The following is a 27,500-nucleotide window of genomic DNA, read 5'->3' as shown; positions in this document are numbered from 1 at the left end:
GAGTTGTGACCTTGTTGTCCCGGTGTGTGGTGTGTGCCTGGTCTCAGGCCTATCCGAAGATCGGAAATAATGAGCTCTGAGCTCGTTCCGTAGGGTAACGTCTGGCTGTCTCGTCAGAGACTGCAGCAGATCAAACAGTGACACACACACACACACACACACACACACACACACACACACACCAAATAAATCAACTTAACCTAAACTAACTTAGCACAACTTTCTCTCTCTCTCTCTCTCTCTTTCTCTCTCTCTCTCTTTATTGTTGCTGTTATTACATTTATCATTGTGGTTGTAATTTTTATCATTATGTAGTAAAAAAATTGTCATTTCTATTACAGTCGTTTTTGTCTCTGGCTCCCTGTCCATCATCATCATCATCATCATCATCATCGCCTTTGCTATCGCTATGTTTATAATCATCATCAGCAGCAGCACAGACAAGCCGGCCACACCAGCTTTAGCAAGTACCGGCAATCAAAACAAACTCTCGAGACCGTCTAGACATTGAAATACAGACGAATTATGGATCCCACACGCCCCTCCTGCGCCAATATCACAGCGGAAGGGACCAGATGGAAGTGAAATTAAGTGTTATGCAAACTTGATCCCGGCCAATATCGGGGCGAGGGAGACTACGGTGAGGTCACGGCGGTAACACTGAAAAGGAGAGGTCTATTCTGAAACATCCCTGCCTGAACCTCAACTCCACTCAAAAGACTCTAATTGAAGTGACGTCATTTTTTATAGCTGCTGTTTTTATATCCGGTCCATGTGACAGATTAACGAGATTTCTACATTATTTACAGGAGAAACTCTCTTAGAAACCAGCTAATGATCTCTGTGGCATCTGAAAGTAGTCTTTATGTTCAAAGTTTTTTTTCTTATGGTTCATGTGAAAGATTAACAAGAAACTGTGTGTGTGTGTGTGTGTGTGTGTGTGTGTGTGTGTGTGTGTGTGTGTGTGTGTGTGTGTGTGTGTGTGTGTGTGTGTGTGTGTGTGTGAGTGAGAGAGAGAGAGAGAGAGAGAGAGAGAGAGAGAGAGAGAGAGAGAGAGAGAGAGAGAGAGAGAGAGACAGAGAGAGAGAGAGACAGAGAGAGAGAGAGAGAGAGAGAGAGAGAGAGAGAGAGAGAGAGAGAGAGAGAGAGAGAGAGAGAGAGAGAGAGAGAGAGAGAGAGAGAGAGAGAGAGAGAGAGAGAGAGAGAGAGAGAGAGAGAGAGAGAGAGAGAGAGAGAGAGAGAGAGAGAGAGAGAGAAATATTGAACCACGAAAAAAAATAAATGAAAAAAAAAATTACCTACTGATGACTGAAACTTATTGTCGTATCAAACTAACTTAACCTAACCTAATAACACCTGATCTAACAGTGACTACAGATTAGAGAGAGGTACCTTTTGTCCTATCACCAGCTCCCTTCTCCTTCCTGTCCTCCCCGATAAGCTGGGTGGCTGAGGGCAAGGAAGAGCTTTAGCGAGCCTGACTAACCAGACATTCGTGGGTTCGAGAGGAAAAAAAGTTTGTTCTTCGCTTTTCAAGTTTAAATGCGGATTCCAGGAGTCTTAGGTCCTTTAGCCGATCTCCTCGAAAAATCCCTCCCATGCAGACAGCTGGTGTAGAATAATACCTTTAGTTATTATTTTATGCTTGATACTGTGTGCCTAGAAGAAATAAAGGCTTGACTGTGTTTGTTTCCTTCTCTTTTTTCAGTAACAGGAATTTATATTTCATACAACTGTACTGTGTGTGTGTGTGTGTGCGTGTGCGTGTGTGTGCGTGTGTCAGTGAGTTCGTGTAGGGAAGGTGGAAAGAGAACACACAGTAAAATAAATGAAGAAGAAACAGAACGAATATTGCGCAAGGAGAAAATTGAGAGGAAGAGGAGAAAGGATTAAGAGATTTGGAGAGAGAGAGAGAGAGAGAGAGAGAGAGAGAGAGAGAGAGAGAGAGAGAGAGAGAGAGAGAGAGAGAGAGTAGCAATTACACAACTAAATAAAACCCTATGTATACTTATATTTTTATTCTCTATATTAATCATATACTCCCTTCTCCCCCTCTTCCTTTTCCCCTCCTACCAATCCCGCCCTTTCCCTATCCAACCCCCAAAAAATATCCAATGAAAAGTTGTTAAATAAAACTAATACCACCAAATTAACTTCAGGTATTTTTGAACCATTTTTCAGGTAACTTAATTAGACCTCAGGTGGATATAATGAGACTTACCCTCAAAATCCACATGAATCCACTTAATACGAACGGGGAAAAAAAGAGAGCCAAAATAAAAATATGCTGATTATAAGAGGAGTAAGTTAATGATGTAAATTTTTTAACTCAAAGGGTGGAATAGTGATGATGATTGTATGATGAAGATAATGACGAATGATGAGGACTGAAAAGTTAAAAGATGTCATTTTTTGTGGGATGCTATTGAGCAAAAAAAACTAGAATTAAAAACGGAGAGAATGGAAAGATAATTTTTTTTAATGTATAATGTTTGTCTCTCTCTCTCTCTCTCTCTCTCTCTCTCTCTCTCTTCTACCCAATTTTCCTAATGCCTTGAAGAGAGAGAGAGAGAGAGAGAGAGAGAGAGAGAGAGAGAGAGAGAGAGAGAGAGAGAGAGAGAGAGAGAGAGAGAGAGAGAGAGAGAGAGAGAGAGAGAGAGAGAGAGAGAGAGAGAGAGAGAGAGAGAGAGAGAGAGAGAGAGAGAGAGAGAGAGAGAGAGAGAGAGAGAGAGAGAGAGAGTAGAGAAGAACGAAAAATGAAAGAAGAGGAAAGAGGAAAAAGTAGGAAGGGAAAGAGACGCTGGGAGAAGAAAAATGAGAGAGGAAATTCGAGAAAAACATAAATCTCTGTCATAAATTGGCCGGGACACTCGATCACACACAATCACAGGCTAGCCACACCACAACCACCATCACCACCATTAATCACCCTCACGTTTCTGACAGACACGATCACCACCACCACGACAACAACAACAACAACTACTACCAACATCACCATCATTATTACGTCTTTCTTAGTAGTGGTGGTGGTGGTGGTGAAGGTGAGAAGGATAGCCAGTAAATATTAAAACTGAATGCCTCGAGAACTTCTAATTAAAAGCCAGATTTCAATATTCACAAGACCCATACATACCTCTTTGATGTGCAGATCTCATCACACCGGGTCGAGAAGTAACCGCCATCAAAGGAGAGGAAGGGAGAGGGAGGGAGAGGGAGAGATGAAAGATAGGAAGGAGGAAAGAAGAGGAGGGAAAGGGAATAAGGAATGTCTGTACGAGTATATGATTTCTTGGAAGGTGGAACTAATCTTGTTTGTGAAGGGTATGTGTTTAATGAGAGAGAGAGAGAGAGAGAGAGAGAGAGAGAGAGAGAGAGAGAGAGAGAGAGAGAGAGAGAGAGAGAGAGAGAGAGAGAGAGAGAGAGAGAGAGAGAGAGAGAGAGAGAGAGAGAGAGAGAGAGAGAGAGAGAGAGAGAGAGAGAGAGAGAGAGAGAGAGAGAGAGAGAGAGAGAGAGAGAGAGAGAGAGAGAGAGAGAGAGAGAGAGAGAGAGAGAGAGAGAGAGAGAGAGAGAGAGAGAGAGAGAGAGAGAGAGAGAGAGAGAGAGAGAGAGAGAGAGAGAGAGAGAGAGAGAGAGAGAGAGAGAGAGAGAGAGAGAAAACGAAAAAAAAAAAAAGAAAACGAAAAAACAGCAAAACAAGTTAATTATAACCACACATCGGGTTTATAACTAACATTTCGTCACTACATCTCGCGTCCCTCTTTTTTTTTCGTTTTCTTTTTTCTATTTACTTTTCTCCCAAACTATTTTTTTTTTACTTCCGGTATTGCGCTACGTTTCCCCATACCAGCAGTTATTGTATTTGTAAAACCCTGTATGAAGAATTTAAATGTGTTCCCTGTGTGTGTGTGTGTGTGTGTGTGTGTGTGTGTGTGTGTGTGTGTGTGTGTGTGTGTGTGTGAATGTAAGGAAAGAAAAAAAGTGACGAGGGAAAACTTTGCAGCCTGAAGACAAATTTAGAGATGTTTTGGAGGCACGGACATTTTAAGAAGACAGGAAGAGAGAGGATAAAAACAGAAAGGAAAGGAGGGAAGAAGGGAGGCAGGGAAAAGGAAGGAAAAAGGGAAGAGAGATGCATATGGTGGAAGAGAGAGAGAGAGAGAGAGAGAGAGAGAGAGAGAGAGAGAGAGAGAGAGAGAGAGAGAGAGAGAGAGAGAGAGAGAGAGAGAGAGAGAGAGAGAGAGAGAGAGAGAGAGAGAGAGAGAGAGAGAGAGAGAGAGAGAGAGAGAGAGAGAGAGACAGAGAGAGAGAGAGAGAGAGAGAGAGAGAGAGAGAGAGCGAGAGAGAGAGAGAGAGAGAGAGAGAGAGAGAGAGAGAGAGAGAGAGGAGAGAGAGAGGTCTTGGGAAATCACCTCTTTCTGCGGTAGAGAGAGGAATATTCTTCAAGTATCTCGTGTGTGTGCCGGTGAGGGATGGGCCCCGGCGAGGCAGGAATATTAATGCTGCATCACAATTTCTTCCAGACACGCCGGCAAGCACTCACGTTTATGCCCAACCATTTTCAGAACACTGGCCCGGCGATGCACGAGGAAACGCTAAAGCAGAGTGCCGACTTTCAAACCCTTGTGGGGGAGGGGAGTTCGCGTGCGTTGACGGGGCGATACTGCGGCCGAAAGAGCAGGAGGAGGAGCAGGAGCAGAAGCAGCAGGAGGATATGAGGTTCTGATTGGTGAAGATTAATCGTGGCGGACAGTTTTTTGATGCTAGTGAGAGGAGGAAAATGAGTTTATGAATCCTGCTTTACACTGTGAGCGGGAAGTGGTGTTGGTTATGAGACAGGAGAGAAGGAAGAGGAAAATAGATGAAAAATGTGTTTGATTCTTGTGATTGATTGAAATGTGCTTACGAGGAATGTCTTTTCATATTAAGTGATTAAGAGGCAGGAAATAAAAAATGAGGATATTTTTTTTATTCTCTTAAAAAGAGGAAAACTATTTCAATTCTTGTGATAGGAGGAAACTGGTCCTCCGAGGAATGTCTTTCCATATTGTGGATGAAAAATGGTGCTGATTAAGAGGCTGGAGATAAATAATGATGAACATATTATGATGTTTCTGATAGAAGAAAAAATGGTCTTAAATTTTCATGACAATTTTTCCAAGTAATAATGTAAAGATCTTATCAACTTCTCACTGGAACCGTACCCATTGAAAACCCGTGTAGCCTTCAACTAGAGTCTTTAATAAGTAATTACTCACAACGGTTTAAAAAATACGGTTCAACTTACTCCTTGTACTGTTTAGTTAATAACAAGAATAAAGGAAATGTAACTGTGAAAAATATTAAGAGGAGTGTACTGGTATCGTAAGACTCACCCTTGACATTACACACGCACGTACATACACTGAATATTACTCGATCTGTTATAAATATTCTCGGCACATTTCTATCACGCCACGAGTGTATGATTCTTCCTCATCTCCCTCATCTCATTTTCCTCTCCTCTTCTTCCCGTCGTACTCAACTCTTTCTTTCCCCGCTTCTCGTCCTCATCCTTCCCCATCTCATTTTCTTTTCCTTTTACCTTTACATCCTCCTTACCTCCCCCCATCCTCACCTACCTTCCTTACCGCGCCTCCTCCCTCTCCTAACCCTCTCCTAACCCTCTTCCTCTTACCCCACCTCCTCCTTTTGCCATCCCCTTTAAACGAGTGGCCATCGGGCGCGCCTTGGACACCGTGTGGAGCGACTGTACCCATAATGCCTCCACTCCGCCTCTTGTCCAGGTGCATTGCGGAGAGGTGGTGAGGGATGCGTCTGCGGTATTTCCAGAGAGAGAGAGAGAGAGAGAGAGAGAGAGAGAGAGAGAGAGAGAGAGAGAGAGATGGGAAGTGGGTAAATGTTTATTGTTCAGCTGTATTTGACCTTTTGATTAAGTTTGTGCTACGTTCAGATGCGTTGCAGGATTACGAGAGAGAGAGAGAGAGAGAGAGAGAGAGAGAGAGAGAGAGAGAGCACTATAATATATTCTTCTATAGGTATCTTTTGTCTTTAGTCTGTCATACAACCGTGAGCTAGTGGTAAATGTTTAGATCTTGGTAGTAATGTGTTAGTTTCTCTGCAAATACGAACCATTCATCTTGGTTTTTTTTTTTATATGATTCATCTACAGGCTGTGGGTCGTTACTTTATAGTGCATGAGGAACGGAGGGTCAGAGGTGAGAGGGGACAAAATACTGATAAGAAAGACAAGAAAGAGAAGATGAAAGGAAAACAGCTATGTAAGGAATGATGAAGAGAGAGAGAGAGAGAGAGAGAGAGAGAGAGAGAGAGAGAGAGAGAGAGAGAGAGAGAGAGAGAGAGAGAGAGAGAGAGAGAGAGAGAGAGAGAGAGAGAGAGAGAGAGAGAGAGAGAGAGAGGAAATTAATTGAAGAGAAACACGAGAATATGCAACAAAAACAACCTCTCTCTCTCTCTCTCTCTCTCACGTAATCCTGCAACACAGAACGGAGCACCTACAGACTTAATCAAAAGGTTAACTACGATAGAACAATAAACATTTACCTACATAAGCTAAAAACTGCACGAAAAACAGATCACAAGGCACTCACAAGACAAGGCGCATCACCACAACAGGTCACAGCCTCCACACAGCAGGTGATCCTCCCCTACAGCGGCGTCACAGGCGGTATGATGAACGAGTTTTCTTCCCCCCATAATTAAATCATCTTTTTCTGCAGGAGACAGAGAAGATATTTGTTACGTCAGTCCTCTACACTCCTCCTCGTCATCTTATTTCTTCCCCCTTCCAGTCCCTTAACCCCTCAACGTCAAGCTTCCTTCCTCTTACTCCTCCTCTCTCTCTTTCTTCCCCTACACAAAAAAAAAAACATATTGTAACTCTATTAATTATATGTTGCGTGCCTTCCGTTGCCTTTCCTATTTCTACATATGTATTTGTTTATTTCTCTCTCTCTCTCTCTCTCTCTCTCTCTCTCTCTCTCTCTCTCTCTCTTCAGCGCAGTGCTATATGCAAATGCCACCACTGGGTAAAACAGACAGGTTTATGTTGGGCTGGAAATTTACACGGCTTGTACTGTGTGTGTGTGTGTGTGTGTGTGTGTGTGTGTGTGTGTGTGTGTGTGTGTGTGTGTGTGTGTGTGTGTGTGTGTGTGTACTTTTATTCATCTAGCATGTGTGCAATTATGTGCTTAGGTTTTAATTGAGGATCGTGTGTGTGTGTGTGTGTGTGTGTGTGTGTGTGTGTGTGTGTGTGTGTGTGTGTGTGTGTGTGCGCAATATTTTCACACACACACACACACACACACACACACACACACCACACACCACACACACACACACACACACACACACACACACACACACACACGTGACACAAACATCACCTTAGTAGAAACAAAATAACGTCTAGATTAATTTTTATTCTTCAATTTCCTTACTTTTCTTAAGTAGAGAGAGAGAGAGAGAGAGAGAGAGAGAGAGAGAGAGAGAGAGAGAGAGAGAGAGAGAGAGAGAGAGAGAGAGAGAGAGAGAGAGAGAGAGAGAGAGAGAGAGAGAGAGAGAGAGAGAGAGAGAGAGAGAGAGAGAGAGAGAGAGAGAGAGAGAGAGAGAGAGAGAGAGAGAGAGAGAGAGAGAGAGAGAGAGAGAGAGAGAGAGAGAGAGAGAGAGAGAGAGAGAGAGAGAGAGAGAGAGAGAGAGAGAGAGAGAGAGAGAGAGAGAGAGAGAGAGAGAGAGAGAGAGAGAGAGAGAGAGAGAGAGAGAGAGAGAGAGAATGTGCGAAAGGAATATCTTACTAACAAAAAAACAAAACAAAACAAAATGAATTAAATATTTCGGAGCACCATTTTTTTTCTGTTTCCTAACCCAATTTCGCTCTTGTCCGAAATCAATTACGTTCCAAGCATACCCCGCAACAACCCCTGCCCCCAGCAAAAAAAAAAAAAAAAAAAAAAAAGTGAAATAATAAAACACGTAAAATATACTGTTTTCCAACCATTTTTTTCCCCCTTTCCTTTTCTTTCTTTTTACTTTATTTATTCTCTTTATTTGGCTGTCGCTACTGGCCGGTCATAAAATAAAACATAAATCCAAAAACGAAAACTGAAATGGTAATAATTAAGATGCAAATTTAATGGTTCACTGCGCTCACCATCCGTCATCCTGTAGGGAGCCCAAAGGAGAGTGATAATTCCTGCCTTTATCTAGGGACGTGTGAGGATAATTTGTAGCCTCAACCTAACCAATGGAGGAGGAGCAGAAGGAGGAACTGGAGGAGGAAGTGGAGGAGGAAGTGTAGCAGAGGAGGAGGAGGAGGAGGAGGAGATGAAATGGGAACAGTATACACAAAATAGGAAATGAAGCAAATGCATGGAATGAGATACACAAAAATACGAGGGAAATTAAGATGAGACACAGAAAAATCATGAAACAAATGCAAAGTGAATAATGACAAATGGCAGAAAAGTCAGAGCAGAAAACAGAAAGCACACAACACACAGGAAATAGAAAGACAAGGAAAATAAAGAAAAAATAGGAAATAAGGACAATATGCAGGTGTTCATCGTCTGTCTTCTTTAATTAGTCACAGCAAAGAGTTTATCTCACCGTCTCCGTCTGCTGCAGAAGCTTTCATTACCAGGTACAGATATAAGGTTCTCGCTCTTGTAACTCCAGCCTCTAGCCACTCTCTCTCTCTCTCTCTCTCTCTCTCTCTCTCTCTCTCTCTGGATTTATGTTATTTACCAATGCATTAACTTCATTTTTTTCTCCTTCAGGTATATTTTCAGTCCCAAACAATCTGCCCCACTTCTTCTCTCTCTCTCTCTCTCTCTCTCTCTCTCTCTCTCTCTCTCTCTCTCTCTCTCTCTCTCTCTCTCTCTCTCTCTCTCTCTCTCTCTCTCTCTCTCTCTCTCTCTCTCTCTCTCTCTCTCTCTCTCTCTCTCTCTCTCTCTCTCTCTCTCTCTCTCTCTCTCTCTCTCTCTCTCTCTCTCTCTCTCTCTCTCTCTCTCTCTCTCTCTCTCTCTCTCTCTCTCTCTCTCTCTCTCTCTCTCTCTCTCTCTCTCTCTCTCTCTCTCTCTCTCTCCTTGCTTCCTCCCACACCGTCTCTACACTCTTACCCTGAGCCTGGCTGGACGCTGCTCCTGGAATCCCTCTGGAAGTGAATCTGTCTCTCTTGTTAATCCCTCACCCCACCACCACCACCACTACTCTGGACCCACCCCTTCTCTCTCTCTCTCTCTCTCTCTCTCTCTCTTTCCAACTCATAATATTTTTTAATGGAAATTCTCTTCTTCTGTTTACAATGAATTTGAGGGAGAAGAATTTGAAGAGAAAGATCCACACGGCAGTAACCCAAAGAGCTCAAAGAATATAGCAAACTTATACAGTGTGGAAGATTGACCTTTTAGTTCTTCTCTTCTTCTCTCGGTCCTTTATTCCAGCTGATGTGACTTGTTTTTTTTATTTATTGTTTTTTTATTGGATTTATTGTTTTTTTCTTTTTTAGGTAAAGTTAAATGACAGTAACTAAATGACTGACTAACACACAGACTAACAAACCAATAGATAACTAACAGTCAATGAAAGTAAGTAACCTAATTAACGAATTGAAAAGGGAGGAGGAGGAGGACGAAGAAGAGGAAGAGGAAGAAGACGAGGATGAGGAGGACGAGGAGGAGGAGTGGGAGAAAGAGAAGATGGAGAACGAAAAGGATGAGAACAAAAAGAACACACACACACACACACACACACACACACACACACACACACACACACACACACACACACACACACACACACACACACACACACACACACACACACACACTCTTCATTAGGTAGCACATTACAGCCAGGCGAAACCCACCCAGCACACCAAAAATCTGAGGTGTACACGTGCACTCAATCCTTTCAGAAAACCTATCAACCTTTACTCTACTTTCGCTTCCACGACGCATATAATGAGAGAAATTAATGATATGCAAACGTGGCGAACTATTTGTCCAAGTCGCTCTGACATTTTGGGTCTTCGGTTTTTCTACTCACTGATGTAACGGAGGAGGAGAAGGAAGAAGAGGGAGAGGAGGAGGAGGAGGAACAGGAGGAGGAGAACCTTTTTTAATCCTTCAGTTGAATAAATCCCATTTTTTACTCTCATTCAATTTTACTTTGTCTTTGCGTTCATTTATTTTTCTTCTCCATTTCGCTATTCGCTTCCAATTCTTACCTTTTAATCATAATTGTTCCTTTGCTTTCCGTCTTTTATCCATCTCTCAGGGTTTACACATCTATCTTTTCATTTTCACAAATTCACTCCGCATTTCCGTGTCTTTCATCTCCCTGTTTCCACTTTTACATTTTTCATCTCGCATCGTCACTTCTCCGTCTTCCATATTTCATTTCTGATCTTTGTTCCCCTTTTCTTCTCTTTTAGTCTCTTCCCATATTCAATTTTTACCTTCACATCGCACCTCCATCATCTCCACCACCATATCTATTTCCACTCCTTTCCACCTCAATTTTTCCTACAATTCCTACTATCTTCTCTTTATTCTTGACCTTAACCTTTATCTTTCTACAATCACAATAAACTTATTTTCTCTTTCCACAATTTCGGGTTCCACTTAATTCAGTATCTAATTCATTTTCTATCATCTCTATTTCACTTTCCTTTCCTGTTCACTTCTTTTTCTAGAACTACAACAGCTTCATAATTCTACATTGTTTTCAACCTCACTTATCTTTTGTGTCTATTTTCATTTAATTTACTATCCTCCTCATCTGTATTCCCGGAACCGCTACCCACACCATCCACATCATCACCACCACCACCACCACCACCTCCTGCTCTGCTGCACCCAATATCTGCGTTCCTAAGGGTACGAAACACACCTTGTTACTCAGCCGAGATCAGGGTGCGGTGGAGGATTAGCACCTTCAAGCCTCTTTATTACTTTAAAGGAGCCAAGAGTCAGGAAGGAGGCCTTGCTATTCGTGAACGGCTCCTCCAGGATAAGCTCAGATCAAGGAAGGTTAAAGAGAGGAAGAGGAGCGCGGGGGAAGCAACGACAATAACAACTAAACAACGAAAACGACAATAAGAACAATGAAAGGAGCAAGAACAATAATGACATGGAACTATAACTACTACAAAAAAGTACTACTATTATCACTTCTACTACAACTACTGCTACAACTACTACTACTACTACTACTACTGCTGCTACTGGTACTACTATTTCCACTACTACTACTATCAGCAAACCGAGCACGCTACATAATAAACGCCACGATGAACGATACTCATGACTCAGCGGGGAGAAGAAAATGTTTGCTTTGCGTCTCTGTTCGGACGGGCAAGAGGGCAACCACCACCTATTCGTCAGTTGCCCGCCTGCTTATTTGCCTCTCACCCCATCTGTCTCCCGCGCCGCCTTGGTTCACCCCGGCATCGCTTACCAGTGTAACGCATTCAGTCTCCCACAAAATACAAACATGGTCTCTTTTTTCACTTTCCTGCAGTTTTGTATCCCTCCACAGGTGCTTTTGTATTGTCTCTTGTGTTATTATTTTTCGTATTGTTTTCCTTGAGTTTTTATGTTGCTTGGCGTCTGACCTTCTTGCCTGCTGTGTATTTCTCTATTTCTTTGTTTTTCGAGTGAATGATTTCGGGTCAAGGGCCTTCACACATTCACATATAAATGGGAAAAAAAGGAAAAGCGTGGGGGAAGAAAAAATTCGTCCGGCAAACTGTAAAGGAAAGCGACTCACGGACAAACATTCAATTTCAATTAACAATGTATATATTCTTTTCTGACAAGTGTTTGTGTTATAGTTCTTCACTCATTTTTATGTAGCTACGGCCACAGTGGTGATGCTGCTCTGCTCACGTCTCCTCGAACACACACACACACACACACACACACACACACACACACACACACACACACTCCTTTCACGTGTAGCCCCTGTTCACCTAGCAGTGAGTAGGTACGAGATGTAAATCGAGGAGTTGTGACCTTGTTGTCCTGGTGTGTGTGTGCCTGGTCTCAGTCCTATCCGAAGATCGGAAATAATGAGCTCTGAGCTCGTTCCGTAGGGTAACGTCTGGCTGTCTCGTCAACTCGAGAGGACAATTCCCGGCCGGGTGGAGATATTTGGGTGTCACACACACACACACACACACACACACACACACACACACACACACACACACACACACACACACACACACACACACACACACACACACACAGTGTAGTTAGCACGCTCGACTCACTCGAGAGGGTCCGGGTTCGAGTCCCAGAGGCGGCGAGGCAAATGGGCAATCCTCTTAATGTGTAGCCCCTGTTCACCTGGCAGTAAATAGGTACGAGATGTAACTCGAGGGTTGTGGCCTGCTTTCCTGGTGTGTGGAGTGTGTTGTGGTCTCAGTCCTACCGAAGATCGGTCTATGAGCTCTGAGCTCGCTCCGTAATGGGAAGACTGGCTGGGTGACCAGCAGACGACTGAGGTGAACACACACACACACACACACACACACACACACACACACACACACACACACACACACACACACACACACACACACACACACACACACACACACACACACACACACACACACACACACACACACACACACACACACACACACACACATGGGCAATCCTCACACACACACACACACACACCTAGCACAAATAGGTACAGGATGTACCACGACACACACACCTCACACTTGGTGTGTGGAGTATGTTGTGGTCACACACACACACACACACATCGGTCTATGAGCTCTGAGCTCGCTCCACACACACACACACACACACACACACACCACACACACACACACACACACACACACACACACACACACACACACACACACACACACACACACCATTTCTAGGTAGAGCAAAATGATGTGTTGACAGGCCCATCATAATCTTGTTGACTGCTTCATGCTCCGGTACATTTTCTTTCCTCCTCACTTTCCCTCTTTTTCTTGAGCGGCAAGTGATTCCAGAGCTGCCAGACACCGCCAGGCGACCCTCTTGGAATGGCATCTTTTCTTTAACTTTCAATCAGCATTCAAACAGGACGAATCACTTTATACGGTACATTTATTAGGTCCGTATAAATGAAGTGCTTTAGCCTCTGGAAAAATCGACTTTTAAACACCACAGAATGATAACCCAGGTTTCTAATTTTTTTTCTTTTGATTAATCATGCAGAATTTTGTCAAACTGTCCCTCGATTCCGAAAAAAAAACCAATCTTAAAAATACCAATAATGGGAGTACTCGATGATTTTTATAAAGTATGCATAATATTTTCTAGAGATTAATAGATACACCCATTGAAAATCCCAATGTCTACTACTACACGCTGTTAAAAGTAGTTTCGATAAGACAAAAATGTTTAAAAATACTATTGTTACTATAATCGTTTTACTTCACTACTGTTATAAATCAAGGATGCGAAATATTACCTGAACTATCCGTAGAATTGTGAAAAAAAAACACCCTTAAAGCCACGAATAACCAGTACACCATCTTGAAATTAGTCTATGATAACGTACTGAATTGATAAAAGGAAATAGTTTTGTCATTCTTACTTACTTTGCTTCATTCCAGCTATAAGTTAAATAAACACCCTTTCAAAACACATTTGGAGGATAACCGTCATTATTAAGCTTTCTGGGTTCACAAAAAGGCATCCATTATCCTTTTCAATATCTGATGTCCTGAGGCTCGCCCTGGGTTGTCCCCCTGCTATTCTTCTCTCAGTACCAGCGCCACCCATCCAATTTTTCTTCCTCTCCTTTCCGTCTCCTTCCTATCGTGTCTCTGTCATCTGCAGGTCTTTCATCTCTTCGCTTTAGATATTATATACGTATTTCTTGTTGCTCTCACTATTTCCTTTCCCTTTTTCTCTCTTTCATTTTATTTTGTTGTCGATTACCCGGCTGACTTATCAATTTTTTTTTTTTCAATGTTGGTAGTCTTGGTGATGGTGGGAATGCTCATCTTGCTTGTTTTCCTTGCTCGCCTTTCTTGTTGGTCTCCCTTTCATCGTTGTGTTTGTTAAAAGATGGTGTTTTTAAAACCAGAAAATAAAAATATACATTCGTTGTTTCCATTTTTCGTTCTCTTACCAACGAAAAGAGAGAGAGAGAGAGAGAGAGAGAGAGAGAGAGAGAGAGAGAGAGAGAGAGAGAGAGAGAGAGAGAGAGAGAGAGAGAGAGAGAATTGTGTTACAAGCGACAAGGTTGAAAAATTAAGTTGGTTTCCAGGGAATGAAATAATATATAGTGAGGTCGTTAAGTTTTCAAAAGTGCAGGAGAAAAGAAAGGAAGGCTCTCTTACTCTTAAGTTTTCACTCAGGAGAAAAGAAAGGAAGGCTCTCTCTCTCTCTCTCTCTCTCTCTCTCTGGAAAGACAAACATAAAAAAATGTCATCTATCATTCAGTAAACCTATGACGTCCGTTTTCTATAAGGGACGGAAAGGCCTTGGGTGCACAGGTGGCTAAATTAATTTGTAAACAAGTCCTGTGAATGGGAAAAAGTTATGGCGCTGAGGCTTATGTATTTACAGCAACATAAAGGAGGCAATTAATTTACTTTACTGTGGAGGAGGAAGCAGTTTTTACACGCTTTATATATTGTTGCTGTGGTTATTTTAATGTAATTATATCTTTTTAAGAGGAATTTCTTTATACAGTTAAGCGAAAGTGTTTATTTTGTTCTGATTCTCATTACTAATAAAATAATCCGGTTTTTTTTTTATTTCTTCATTCTTTCTCTGTGTGTGTGTGTGTGTGTGTGTGTGTGTGTGTGTGTGTGTGTGTGTGTGTGTGTGTGTGTGTGTGTGTGTGTGTGTGTGTGTGTGTGTGTGTGTGTGTGTGTGTGTGTGTGTGTGTGTGTGCCTACATCGAGTATGAGTGTAGGTTTATGTTAGCATGTATATTTCACACACACACACACACACACACACACACACACACACACACACACACACACACGGTATGTAAGCCAGGCCTCATGAATATGCAGGCCTATGTAAATGCCTCGCCAGCGTCGTTAGCGGAGCCGCGGGATGAGTGCAGGCCTGAAATCACAACGCCACCCCCACACCTACTTCACCTGCTACTGATTACCGCCGCGCTGCAGGTAAACCCATCATACCGCTACTAGGATATCGCTCCCTACTGCTCACACTGCTCACACTACTGCTGCTGCTATCACTACTAGTACCACCATCACTGCTACTACTCTACTGCCACTAATATTCCTACTATATACTACTACTACTGGTACTACTATTACTATTACTGTTACTACTACTACTACTACTACTACTACTACTAATAATAATAATAATAATAATAATAATAATAATAATAATAATAATAATGATAATAATAATAATAATCATAATTTCTCCCTTGTAACCACTTCTATGAGAGAGAGAGAGAGAGAGAGAGAGAGAGAGAGAGAGAGAGAGAGAGAGAGAGAGAGAGAGAGAGAGAGAGAGAGAGAGAGAGAGAGAGAGAGAGAGAGAGAGAGTTTTCATTTCTGCAATTTGTACATCCAATACAAAACTAATTTAGGTTCAGTATGTTTGTGTGTGTGTGTGTGTGTGTGTGTGTGTGTGTGTGTGTGTGTGTGTGTAAATAAATAAATAAATAAATATATATATATATATATATATATATATATATATATATATATATATATATATATATATATATATATATATATATATATATATATATATATATATATATATATATATATATATATATATATATATATATTATTTATTACTATTTATTTTTATTGCAATTTACACTCATTTGTCTCTCTCTCTCTCTCTCTTCTCTCTCTCTCTCTCTCTCTCTCTCTCTCTCTCTCTCTCTCTCTCTCTCTCTCTCTCTCTCTCTCTCTCTCTCTCTCTCTCTCTCTCTCTCTCTCTCTCTCTCTCTCTCTCTCTCTCTCTCTCTCTCTCTCTCTCTCTCTCTCTCTCTCTCATAAAGTTTTCTTAATTGTATTCCGCATAAAAATTCAACTCTTACTGCAGTTTAATGAATGTCACTTAATGGCTCACGGCACGGGAAGAAAAGTAAAGGAAAATACACCCGCGTCCTAACCCCATCTGTGAATAATGCCGGGGGATCTTGAAATGTATAAAGTACACCTAAAAAATGTATAAATGTATAACCGTACCGCAGTGCATATTCGTGGTGGCTTAATCTAAATCCTTCCCCCGAGGATGCATTAAATATATTGGTGTGTGTGTGTGTGTGTGTGTGTGTGTGTGTGTGTGTGTGTGTGTGTGTGTGTGTGTGTGTGTGTGTGTGTGCGTGTGCGTGTGTATGTCAGGAATAAAGAAGAAAACGTGCGTACCTGGCTAAGTCATGAGGGGTGGCTGGAGGCAAGGTCGAAGGGGCACTTGCATATATATATCCCGACCCTCTGCTTGTCCCTTCACTTTACTGCGGCGGTGGTCTGTGCTGCAGGCTAGAGGGGCGGGAAGGGCGGGCCAGGCAGCGCAGTAAATACCTGGTGGAATACTGTCTGATGAATTATGGATCCTGGTGAAAATAGCAAGACTTCGCTATAGAAGACACAGGCTTTCATATCACACATCTTTAGTGACCATTGGTGTCATGAGGTTTGGAAAGGAACGGCGCGGTGAGGCGAGGAGGAATAGAAGATTTGCGTTAATTCATTAATGGAGTTAAATTGAATAATGAAACGACATTTGCGTCAATGAGCTTGAAATGAGTGATCGGGTAATACTTCCTTCGTCCCTTATTAATATCGTGTCACTCAATGATGGGAGATGAAAGCGAACAGTCAGGTTTTCTTTTTACCACTGAAATATATAAAGATTGAAGGGTTATTAATGTCACAATGATGAGTTGACGCTGTTGGAAGTATATGACTGGATAATGCTTAATTTTTAATGCTGGAACATATCATAATAAGAATAATGGTAATACTACGTGTTTGATGGTTCAGTAAATACTATCAGCGATAAATGAAAAGAAATAAGTTATCGATTTAAGGATATTGATCAATGACAAGCAAAGACGAGTTTCATAGCGCAGTACGTGTCATCACCATGAGGGTTAACTAAATGCACAAAAGTAAAAAAAAAAACAAGAAACATGTGTGGTTGTTGGACGCTTCATTCTCTTATCATAAATAAAATAAAGGGCCAAGGATGTAACTAGTCAAGTTTACACAGTACTTCCTCCATTATTGATGTGGAATCCTTGGCAACGTGTCTTTAGAATTATGAAAACAATTTTGAAAACCGCAGCAACCTTCACTGGCGCCTCTACAAAATCGAAATCAAACGCGAAAATATTTTAGAATACGAACCACAGTACGATATAAAGATATGCGTCAAGATTTCCAGTGAAGAGTGAGAAGAGCCAGACTCTCTATAGCTAAGAGAGGCACTGTGTGGGAGCTTCCGAGAAAATTATTGAGCATGAGAAGGGACTTCCACGTGGGAGTCGCTGAGACGAGAGGTGTGGACTATAAATAGAGACAAGCAATGTTAACATGTAGAAGGGATGGGGAGGGGATGGAGGGTGCATATGCATGTGTTTAGTTGTCGCTTTGGTGATGCTATAGCAACTCCTCCCCTCCCTTATCAAAGTTAAAAAATCATTGTATAAATTTCATAAAATCTTAATTCTCTCCCCACACAACGCAAGTTCATCACCACAACGCGCCTCGTTTTATCACACCGCAACATATCAACAAAGAAAAAATAGAGTGTAATAATAATAAAAACAAGGCAAGACGTCCTATCCACGCTCAGCTCGGGTCGTTCTGGTGTCGCGGGGCCAGAGTCGTCGCTTGGCTGGCCGCGGGGTCGTCTTGTGTTGTTTCCTGCCGAAGCCCGGGGTGTGTTTATGCAGGAAACACAAAGGGTTGGGGAGGGAGAGGCAAGTACCCGTAAAGCTCCCCTGAAAGAAGCAAGCGCGTCCTCCTCGTCGCTGAGTTTTCGCGTGAGGAAGGTGAGGAGCAGCAGGAGTGGCATAAACAGCAGAGGCAACAGCAGGAACAAGGGAGCAGAAGCGACACAGATGTTAGGGCCTTCTGAGCGGAGAGGGACAAGGACTACCTCTCCGCCTCCTACAATGGGCCAGGCGTCTCATTGTAACACGGGACCGATCCTCACTCTGAAGCAATCTGGAAAATGTCCCGGCCTGGCTGAGAGTCGGGAGGCGCTTCACCACCACCACCACCACCACCACCACCACGCACAGATGCCCTCCGACCTTCACGGCTTTTTTTTTTCTTTCTTTTTCCCTCAAGGGTTGTTGCATATATGAGGAGCTTCTTGTGCCGGCGCCGACCTTACTTCTCCCTTTCTAAGTAAACGAGAGAAGAGAGACCTTGCCACCGCCTCTGACTCTTGTTTTTGTCTCCCGTTATTTTTACCAGCAAAACATCGGTGTGGTCTTTATTCCGTGTGTTTTCTGTCTCCGAATTGTATAATTTTCACACAAAAGGAGATTCATATCACCTCAGTGTTTGCTTTGTTGTTCTCTTGTGATTTTTTACGAAACGACGCATATGTGGTGCGTGTGTGTGTGTGTGTGTGTGTGTGTGTGTGTGTGTGTGTGTTTCACTGTTTGATCTGCTGCAGTCTCTGACGAGACAGCCAGACGTTACCCTACGGAACGAGCTCAGAGCTCATTATTTCCGATCTTCGGATAGGCCTGAGACCAGGCACACACCACACACCGGGACAACAAGGTCACAACTCCTTGATTTACATCCCGTACCTACTCACTGCTAGGTGAACAGGGGCTACACGTGAAAGGAGACACACCCAAATATCTCCACCCGGCCGGGGAATCGAACCCCGATCCTCTGGCTTGTGAAGCCAGCGCTCTAACCACTGAGCTACCGTGTGCGTGTGTGTGTGTGTGTGTGTGTGTGTGTGTGTGTGTGTGTGTGTGTGTGTGTGTGCAATGCTGTCTTATCTCTTCTCCGGCTCTTTTTATTTGAACGACGTATTGATCAATTTCTTTTTTTTATAAGTTTTCAGTTCGTGGCTGGCAAAATTTCCATACACAAGAAGAGGAAAATAATAACTCAATCTTTCTTTTGTACAGTCGCTTGTTATTACCGACCGATGCATTGGTTGCTCCTCTTATGCGTTCTCACTTCCTGGCTGATATCATTCCTAGAACTGAATCAGAGGAAACGGAAACATCACGTTAAAGCAGCACCAAGATAATGTAGCTCACTCTGCACCTCCTGACGATCCACATACTGACATTCAACGCTACACAATAACAAACAGACTGACCTCTACACTCACCTTACATAAAACAGTGTGTGGATGCGCGTGCCTGGCGTGGTGAAGGCCATGAAGCTGTCACGTTCCTAGGGTGGCATTACTTTCACAGTGAATGGTCGTGATGTGAATGTGGAATGTGTGGTGGTGATGGTGGTTGTGGTGGTGGTGTTGGTGGTGATGTGCGCGATCCCCTTTAATGCTTTGCCGTTATTTCTTTAAAGGAATTGAGTGAAGCGCATCTGTTGCTCATTATTTCTCTCCTATATAGACCTGCGACATTTTCTTCGGTGACTGCCTGCCCTGTGTCTTCTCCGGCCAATGTAATGTACGGTGTATTTACTTCAGTTTTACTTCCTGTTGTTTGTATCACATTTTGCTCACTCATAAAAGTGAATTGCGTCAGTAGTAAAATGTTAGTGTAAAACGTTTCTAAATCTGGTAGGCGAAATTAATATCAGGTTTTCTGCTGCATAAAAAGTAAACTGAAAAAAAAGACAAATGACTGCATAGTTCTTAAATGATTTCCAAGAATGAATAAAAAAAAACACCTTTCCAATTTGCGTAATAACAATTCCCTACTTTTTTTTTCATTGAAGAAATATTTTATGGAATTCATTTCTTTTTTGTCTTGAAGAGGAACGTATGTATGAAAACTGTAAAGGGCAGAGGAACTAGTTTCCGGCGCGGAGCAGCAGGTGCACTGCGTCCCCAAGATGGAGGGCGGCCCAGGGCAGGCCATTGGACACGCTGTATCCCTAAAGAAGTGAAGCTAAATCTCCTCGGATACGACACACAAGCCCCTCAATGAGAACACGTGCCCGCCCCCTCTCATGCTCCACCATTTCTCATGCTAAATTTACTTGAATTCGGAAGATGCATGACTTGGATCTAGTGTGAGGGAGGGAGGGTCTCCTGGGCACTCTGCTCCCCTAATGGTGCAGATCTGGCGGCTCACGAGGGCAGCGGAAGGAAGGATGGCGCTGTGGTGGTAGTGGTGGTGGTGGTGATGGTCGCAACAGTGGAATGTAATGCATAATCATTACAAAAAAAGTATTCTAACATGATGGTGCAGTAAAAGAATAACATCCACATGAAACGGTAATCTGACAAAGTTAATAACCTCATGAATATTTCAATAGCTAGCTGGTTCAGGTTAACTTGACGGATTGGCCACGCCCCCTTCTTCTCTAACGCAGGCGATCACCAATCATGTGCTGCAAAAGTGAGAGAGAACAGAAGGGAGGGAGAGGGTGAAGTATACGCGCCAAGTTTAAAGGAACAGACTGGGATGGAGAGTTATTTGTAGTGAGAAGTTATTGCGCCGCTAAATTGTTGTTCAGACAGGCGGTGAGTGAGTCAGTAAGTCAATCAGTTAGTCGGTCATTCGGGTCAGTAGGTCTTCTCTTCATCCTCGGTCCTCACCTTCGCCCTTTTCTGGAAACAAATGGTTGCCTCTCGCTCACCTTTCTCCCCCCAGCCCCATCACCTCCCACCTCCTGACCTACGTTGCCCTCAGCTTCCATTCCGTACACATCCCTGCCATGCTCCTCTGCCATGCTCCCCTACACACCCCTGTCATGTCCCATACAGATGTTCTCCCTACACCCACTCCCTTACATTCAGACCCATATACCATCTCCCATGTTTCCCTCTACCCTCACCCCTCCACAATCTAGACTTCCATAGTAGCTCCCCTCTCGCCCACCGCTCACCTGTCCCCTTCCTAGTCTATTCTCCTCACCTCTCACGCCCACGAACCCTCACGTGTTCTACGCACATTCCCTTCACGCCCGCAGTCTGACCCATGGCATTCCCTCGGCTCGTGTCCCCTCGGTTCCCAGGTTATCGTGCCACACCCAAGCTTTACAGAATAATATATATCGCTAACTGCACCAAACAAGAGGTTGAAATTATTTTCGGAGTCACCATGGCAACGGCGATCTCTCTGGCCACCTGGCAGCGAGTAAAGGGGAGGGAGACACCCCACGAGTCTCCCTCCACTCACACTCTCCTGCTGGTAACAGAAAGCGAACTTCTGGATACTCGACTTGGTAATTGATTGATGGAGAGAAGAGGGAGTGAGAAATAAGTTTTGGAAGAGGAGAAAAGAGGGCTTTGCGCTGGAGGAGAAAGGAAGAGGAAGAGGAGGTGGTGGTGAGAAGTGAAGATAGAGAAGGGTAAAGTGGTACAAGAGGAGGTCAAGTTAGGATGAGGGTGTATACCTTTATTGTGCTATCAAGAATTGGCTACCTTTTCCCTCTCCCCTATATCCCTTCTTTCCGCTCCTCACCCACGAATATCCCTTCTTATCACACGCTTCCTCACCCTCCTCGCCTCTTCCTCCAGGCAAACTCAATCACGAACCGCCTTTTCTCTCATAAGATATAGAAACTTTATCCTCCTACACACACACACACACACACACACACACACCAAAGGTCGAGTCGAAGGCAAATGAAGCATGCACAGTGAAGTAGGAGGAAGATGAGGAGGAGGAGGAGGAGGAGGAGGAGGAGGAGGAGGAGGAGGAGGAGGAGGAGGAGGAGGAGGTGTAGGCGCAGAAAGGCAGGAGGGAGATCTAGCGGCGTCTGGTATCCCCCGGAGGAGTGCGGCAGGAGGGAGCGGCAGCAGGAGGCTCTGAGTGTGTCCTCGGTCACTCTCACGGACGCTGCCGGTGACTACGCGCTGCTCCGCCTCCTGTGTTCGCTGCTCCGTCGTCACTCAGTCCAGCGTTCCATCATGTAGCGCTAAAGAGGACAGCACTCGAGACACTCTACAGCTGAGAGGCGTGAGTTAGTAACGCACTACACTGCCCACCTCACGTTTCTTGCAAAGGACAACAGGCGCGGAGCGGAACGTGTCCTCACAAGCAACAGGTATCGTGAGTCTACCAGTGTGAGGCTGCACTGCGTAAGGGCGTGTCGAGGCCGCTGCCACGCAAAGCCAAACACCACACGCCGCGGGAACTGACGCCTAACGTGGTAGATTATTCCCTCCCACAAAGCATTTACATGAACTAAGGACGTATCAGGAAATATACATAAAACTAATATAAACTTTCCCTATTAAGACACGGCAGCAGTATAAGGAACGACGTTGTTCTATGTATGGAAACATATGATTCTTATTAAGAGAAGAATGGCGATACCAGAAAATATAACCGAAGTAAAGTTCCGAATTTAGCAAGAGAACAAACGAACTGACAGTGAAGCGGAGGACGGCAGCATAAAGAACAGACAAGAGTGAACAGTGACAAACAAACACTACACGGTACATGACAGCCGAGTGGTGACATTTGAACCAGTAAGCAAGGCAAGGATTAGCAGTGACAGCAGCAGTGGTAGCAGTGAAGCAGAGGCGATGACGGAGTAACAGGAGTAACAGGCAACAGTGACGCTACAGGGAGGAATCACCACCACGAGATGAGTGTTGTGATAGAACTTAAACATCACCCCACCGTCACCACCACCAACGCCACCACCAGGACCACTCACCACTCCTTTCACTCCACCGCCCTGAGCAGGTGTGTGTGTGTGTGTGTGTGTGTGTGTGTGTGTGTGTGTGTGTGTGTGTGTGGGCCATGGCAGGACACACACCTTGATATGACATGAATGGGTAATAGTATATCCACGGGGCGCCCACTCCACACCTGCCACGCTTTCCCTATCAATACTGCCTAAGCGCTTTGTGGTATTGCGTTTATTTTGTCCTTTATGGTGATGCATCGTGCGCTGTGTAATTGCTGTTTGCTGAATTATTTACAAAGCAATAAACCAACAGGACTGTCACACGCATGGAATATTGTAAAAATCTCTCTCTCTCTCTCTCTCTCTCTCTCTCTCTCTCTCTCTCTCTCTCTCTCTCTCTCTCTCTCTCTCTCTCTCTCTCTCTCTCTCTCTCTCTCTCTCTCTCTCTCTCTCTCTCTCTCTCTCTCTCTCTCTCTCTCTCTCTCTCTCTCTCTCTCTCTCTCTCTCTCTCTCTCTCTCTCTCTCTCTCTCTCTCTCTCTCTCTCTCTCTCTCTCTCTCTCTCTCTCTCTCTCTCTCTCTCTCTCTCTCTCTCTCTCTCTCTCTCTCTCTCTCTCTCTCTCTCTCTCTCTCTCTCTCTCTCTCTCTCTCTCTCTCTCTCTCTCTCTCTCTCTCTCTCTCTCTCTCTCTCTCTCTCTCTCTCTCTCTCTCTCTCTCTCTCTCTCGTCTGAATTCCTCACTCATGGAAATTTCTTATGCCATGAAATCACAGTTTACATTTGCATCCCCCAACCTGCGAATTTCAATTAACTATCCCTGAAGGACCGCGTGAATTTGGAGTCCTTCATTCTCACAACACAACGTCCCTTCTTCTTCACTCCTCCACTCCTCCACTCCACCTGCACTTCTCTTTCCTCTCATCCTCCTCTTCCTCTTCCTTCCTTCCTTCTACACTTTCATTCCACGTACTGTAATTCTCTTCCCTCTTCTTCTCCTCTTCCTCCTCCCTTCTCCCTTCTCTACTCCTTCACTCCTCCGCTCCACCTGTACAGCTTTCCCTCCTCTCCTCTACTTCTTCTCCTCTCCTTCTACTCAATTTCACCTACATTTCTTATTCCTTCTCTTCTTCTCTTCCTCTTCCTCTTCCTCACTTCATACACCTACAGCTTCTCCATCTCCTCCTACTCTTCCCTATTCTCCTCCTCTCGTCTTTTTACATCTCTTTGCTTTTCCTTTTCTTCAAATTCTTCTTACTCTTCCTTCTGTAGAAACTTGTACACCTCTAGTTACTTTTCCATTTCCTCTTAACTTTGTTCCTCTCCTTTTTGTTTTCTTCTCCTACACCTCTTACATTTTCTTCCCCTCATCTCCCTCATCTTCCTTCCTCGTCTTTTTCCTCCAGTAATTCCTGCACCTATAGTTACTCCTTCTCTTCCTCATCCTCTCTTCCTCTCCTTCTCTCCCTCTTACCCCTCTTTCATGTCTTTCTCCAATACATGCTAGGAAGTTTCTAAGAGAATTTCACACTAGGTAAGTTGATAAAGAAGTCAATACATTCGTCAGAAGACCCCGAACTGACTATATCTCTTGGGACGTGGGTCGAGAGAGAGAGAGAGAGAGAGAGAGAGAGAGAGAGAGAGAGAGAGAGAGAGAGAGAGAGAGAGAGAGAGAGAGAGAGAGAGAGAGAGAGAGAGAGAGAGAGAGAGAGAGAGAGAGAGAGAGAGAGAGAGAGAGAGAGAGAGAGAGAGAGAGAGAGAGAGAGAGAGAGAGAGAGAGAGAGAGAGAGAGAGAGAGAGAGAGAGAGAGAGAGAGAGAGAGAGAGAGAGAGAGAGAGAGAGAGAGAGAGAGAGAGAGAGAGAGAGAGAGAGAGAGAGAGAGAGAGAGAGAGAGAGAGAGAGAGAGAGAGAGAGAGAGAGAGAGAGAGAGAGAGAGAGAGAGAGAGAGAGAGAGAGAGAGAGAGAGAGAGAGAGAGAGAGAGAGAGAGAGAGAGAGAGAGAGAGAGAGAGAGAGAGAGAGAGAGAGAGAGAGAGAGAGAGAGAGAGAGAGAGAGAGAGAGAGAGAGAGAGAGAGAGAGAGAGAGAGAGAGAGAGAGAGAGAGAGAGAGAGAGAGAGAGAGAGAGAGAGAGAGAGAGAGAGAGAGAGAGAGAGAGAGAGAGAGAGAGAGAGAGAGAGAGAGAGAGAGAGAGAGAGAGAGAGAGAGAGAGAGAGAGAGAGAGAGAGAGAGAGAGAGAGAGAGAGAGAGAGAATGTACCAGCACCATTAAAACTGCAACGTTGCAATTAATCATTAAACTGCCAAATAAACAAACATACAAACGCAACACTCGTTCATACCGTCAAGTAATTAAAAATGAATAACATACATACGAGAAAAATGGGTAGAAAAACATTTATTTCATACACCCCATCACGCCCCCCCCCACCACCTCTTCACCCCTCCCTTTCATCAGGCTCCAAATTCCCCCCCACCTCCTCTAGAAAAAGTGATAAAAAAATATATTGAGTGGGTAGGAAAAATGTCTTTAAATTCTCTGAAAATACAGTAGAGAGAATTTAAATGCTTAGATAATCGCCTCTGTTTTGTGTATTTTTTGACATTTTACTGAGCCTTAATAGTTTGTCATTATTTATTTATTTATTTATTTATTTATTTTATCAGGATCGTAGGCTTTAGTTAATGGCCCTGTGAAATCTACGTTCTTTTGTTAATGATCTTATCTTTTCTTCCTCCTCATCCATTATGTATTTGTGTGAGAGAGAAGGATCAGTCGGTGGGTGATAATGAGATATTCTGCTTCTGCTCCTCCGCCTCCTCCTCCTCCTCCTCCTCCTCCTCCTGTTGCTGCTGCTTGTGTTCTTCCTGCTCCTCCTCTTCCTATTCTTTCCTTCCTCCACATTACATCTTCTCGTCTTCTTTTTCCACTCTATTTCTTGTTCATCTTCCTTCCTATTTCCTATTTCTCCTGTCTTCTCCTGCCTACTTTTTCAGTCCTCCCTCATATTTTTCCTCCTCTATCCCATTTCTTCTCCTCCTTCCATCGTATTTTTTTCTCGTCTTCCTCAATCTATTTCTTCTTCACCTTCCCCTTCCTCCTCTTCTTCCTCCTTTTGCTTCATCCCTTCCTGCAATACCAAGTTTGCAGGAGAATTTCACACGAGGCAAACAGATAAGAAAGTCAGTGCATTCGTTACTAGAATTCCAATCGACTACCTTTTATATCTTCAGCTCTATTTCGTTCTAAACTTCTACGTGTCTCTCCTTTGGCTCTTGTTTGTATAGAATCATGAGTATTTTTAACCTGCGACGTCTAATTACCTTACAAACATGGTTATTTTTTTCCAGCTAAAAGGATTAATTAAGCTTCCTCGTTGAGTTAATGTATTCTTATAAGGACTGTTAGGTACGAAAGGGGGGAAAAACACGTGGGGAAAAAATTCTCTAAAAAACGTGAAAATATGTATGAGACGAAATTCATTTTTAAAGTATGGATAGAAAGAAAAAATAACATCATGCTCATTATATTTTGTTTACCCTCATGCCATTCATAAATATAGGGAGGAATGAGAGGGTACACACACACACACACACACACACACACACACACACACAAAAAAAAAAAAAAAAAAAAAAAAAAGAAAAAAGAGAGAGAGAGAGAGAGAGAGAGAGAGAGAGAGAGAGAGAGAGAGAGAGAGAGAGAGAGAGAGAGAGAGAGAGAGAGAGAGAGAGAGAGAGAGAGAGAGAGAGAGAGAGGGGGGGGGCAATATATAACCTAGATTACTTTTCCAAAATATCATACTAGTCTGTAAGGGAAAATGGACAGACTGCTGCACGGTCAGGGACGGAGAGACAGAAGGAGGAAGTAGAGGGAACAGATGGAGAGAATGGAGGGAGATAGGGAGAGAATGTGGAGGGATGGAGGGGAAAAGGCCGTGGGAACATCAGTAGGTAAAGGGCGCGAGCTGATCGATGGGCGGGGCATTACTTCGTCAGGAGAGAGAGAGAGAGAGAGAGAGAGAGAGAGAGAGAGAGAGAGAGAGAGAGAGAGAGAGAGAGAGAGAGAGAGAGAGAGAGAGAGAGAGAGAGAGAGAGAGAGAGAGAGAGAGAGAGAGAGAGAGAGAGAGAGAGAGAGAGAGAGAGAGAGAGAGAGAGAGAGAGAGAGAGAGAGAGAGAGAGAGAGAGAGAGAGAGAGAGAGAGAGAGAGAGAGAGAGAGAGAGAGAGAGAGAGAGAGAGAGAGAGAGAGTCGAGTGAAGCTGCAACGGACGAATTGCTTTTCCTTCTGGTTGTGTCATCTCTCTCTCTCTCTCTCTCTCTCTCTCTCTCTCTCTCTCTCTCTCTCTCTCTCTCTCTCTCTCATATTCTACCTTTTAAAAAATAGATGCTCATTCAATTTACAAAGTCACTTCTTGTTTAACTCAAAATCGTCTTATTTATTCATTACAGAAAATAAATCACACATTTTAACTAACTCTATCAATCATCACAAGAAAATAAAAAAAAGAAAACTAAAAATAAAAAGATACGAAGCGGAGGGGAGAAGCACGAAAGAGAGGAAGTAGAAAAGGGTAATAAAAGTGGCAAGAGGTGAAGAAGGGGAAAGAAAAGAGGGAATACATACAATAGGGAAGCAAAAGGTCTTTAAAGGGGAAAAGAACGAAGGTAAAAAAAAATAAGAGAAGAGA

The 27,500-nt window shown here is 43.5% G+C and overlaps 1 protein-coding gene and 1 long non-coding RNA gene across 3 annotated transcripts in view; one reads left to right on the top strand and one right to left on the bottom strand.

Annotated features, from left to right (window-relative positions):
- LOC123506619 overlaps positions 1-27,500 on the bottom strand; it is a 110,822-nt gene that overhangs the window by 17,470 nt on the left and 65,852 nt on the right. For both annotated transcript variants that reach the window (XR_006675479.1, XR_006675480.1), the window contains exons 2-3: positions 16,430-16,585; positions 6,612-6,734 (exon numbers count right to left, since the gene is read on the bottom strand). This is a non-coding gene — a long non-coding RNA (uncharacterized LOC123506619). The remainder of the gene's footprint in view (positions 1-6,611; positions 6,735-16,429; positions 16,586-27,500) is intronic.
- The window catches only part of LOC123506616, a 93,832-nt gene continuing 88,310 nt past the window's right edge, over positions 21,979-27,500 (top strand). The window contains exon 1 of the mRNA XM_045258862.1: positions 21,979-22,878. The gene's annotated coding sequence lies outside the window, so the exon portion shown is untranslated. The remainder of the gene's footprint in view (positions 22,879-27,500) is intronic.

Source organism: Portunus trituberculatus, chromosome 20, assembly GCF_017591435.1.
Source record: "Portunus trituberculatus isolate SZX2019 chromosome 20, ASM1759143v1, whole genome shotgun sequence".
Taxonomy (NCBI): Eukaryota; Metazoa; Arthropoda; class Malacostraca; order Decapoda; family Portunidae; genus Portunus; species Portunus trituberculatus.
The sequence above is the reverse complement of the archived record's forward strand: the minus strand, read 5'-3'. Positions and strand labels throughout refer to the sequence as shown.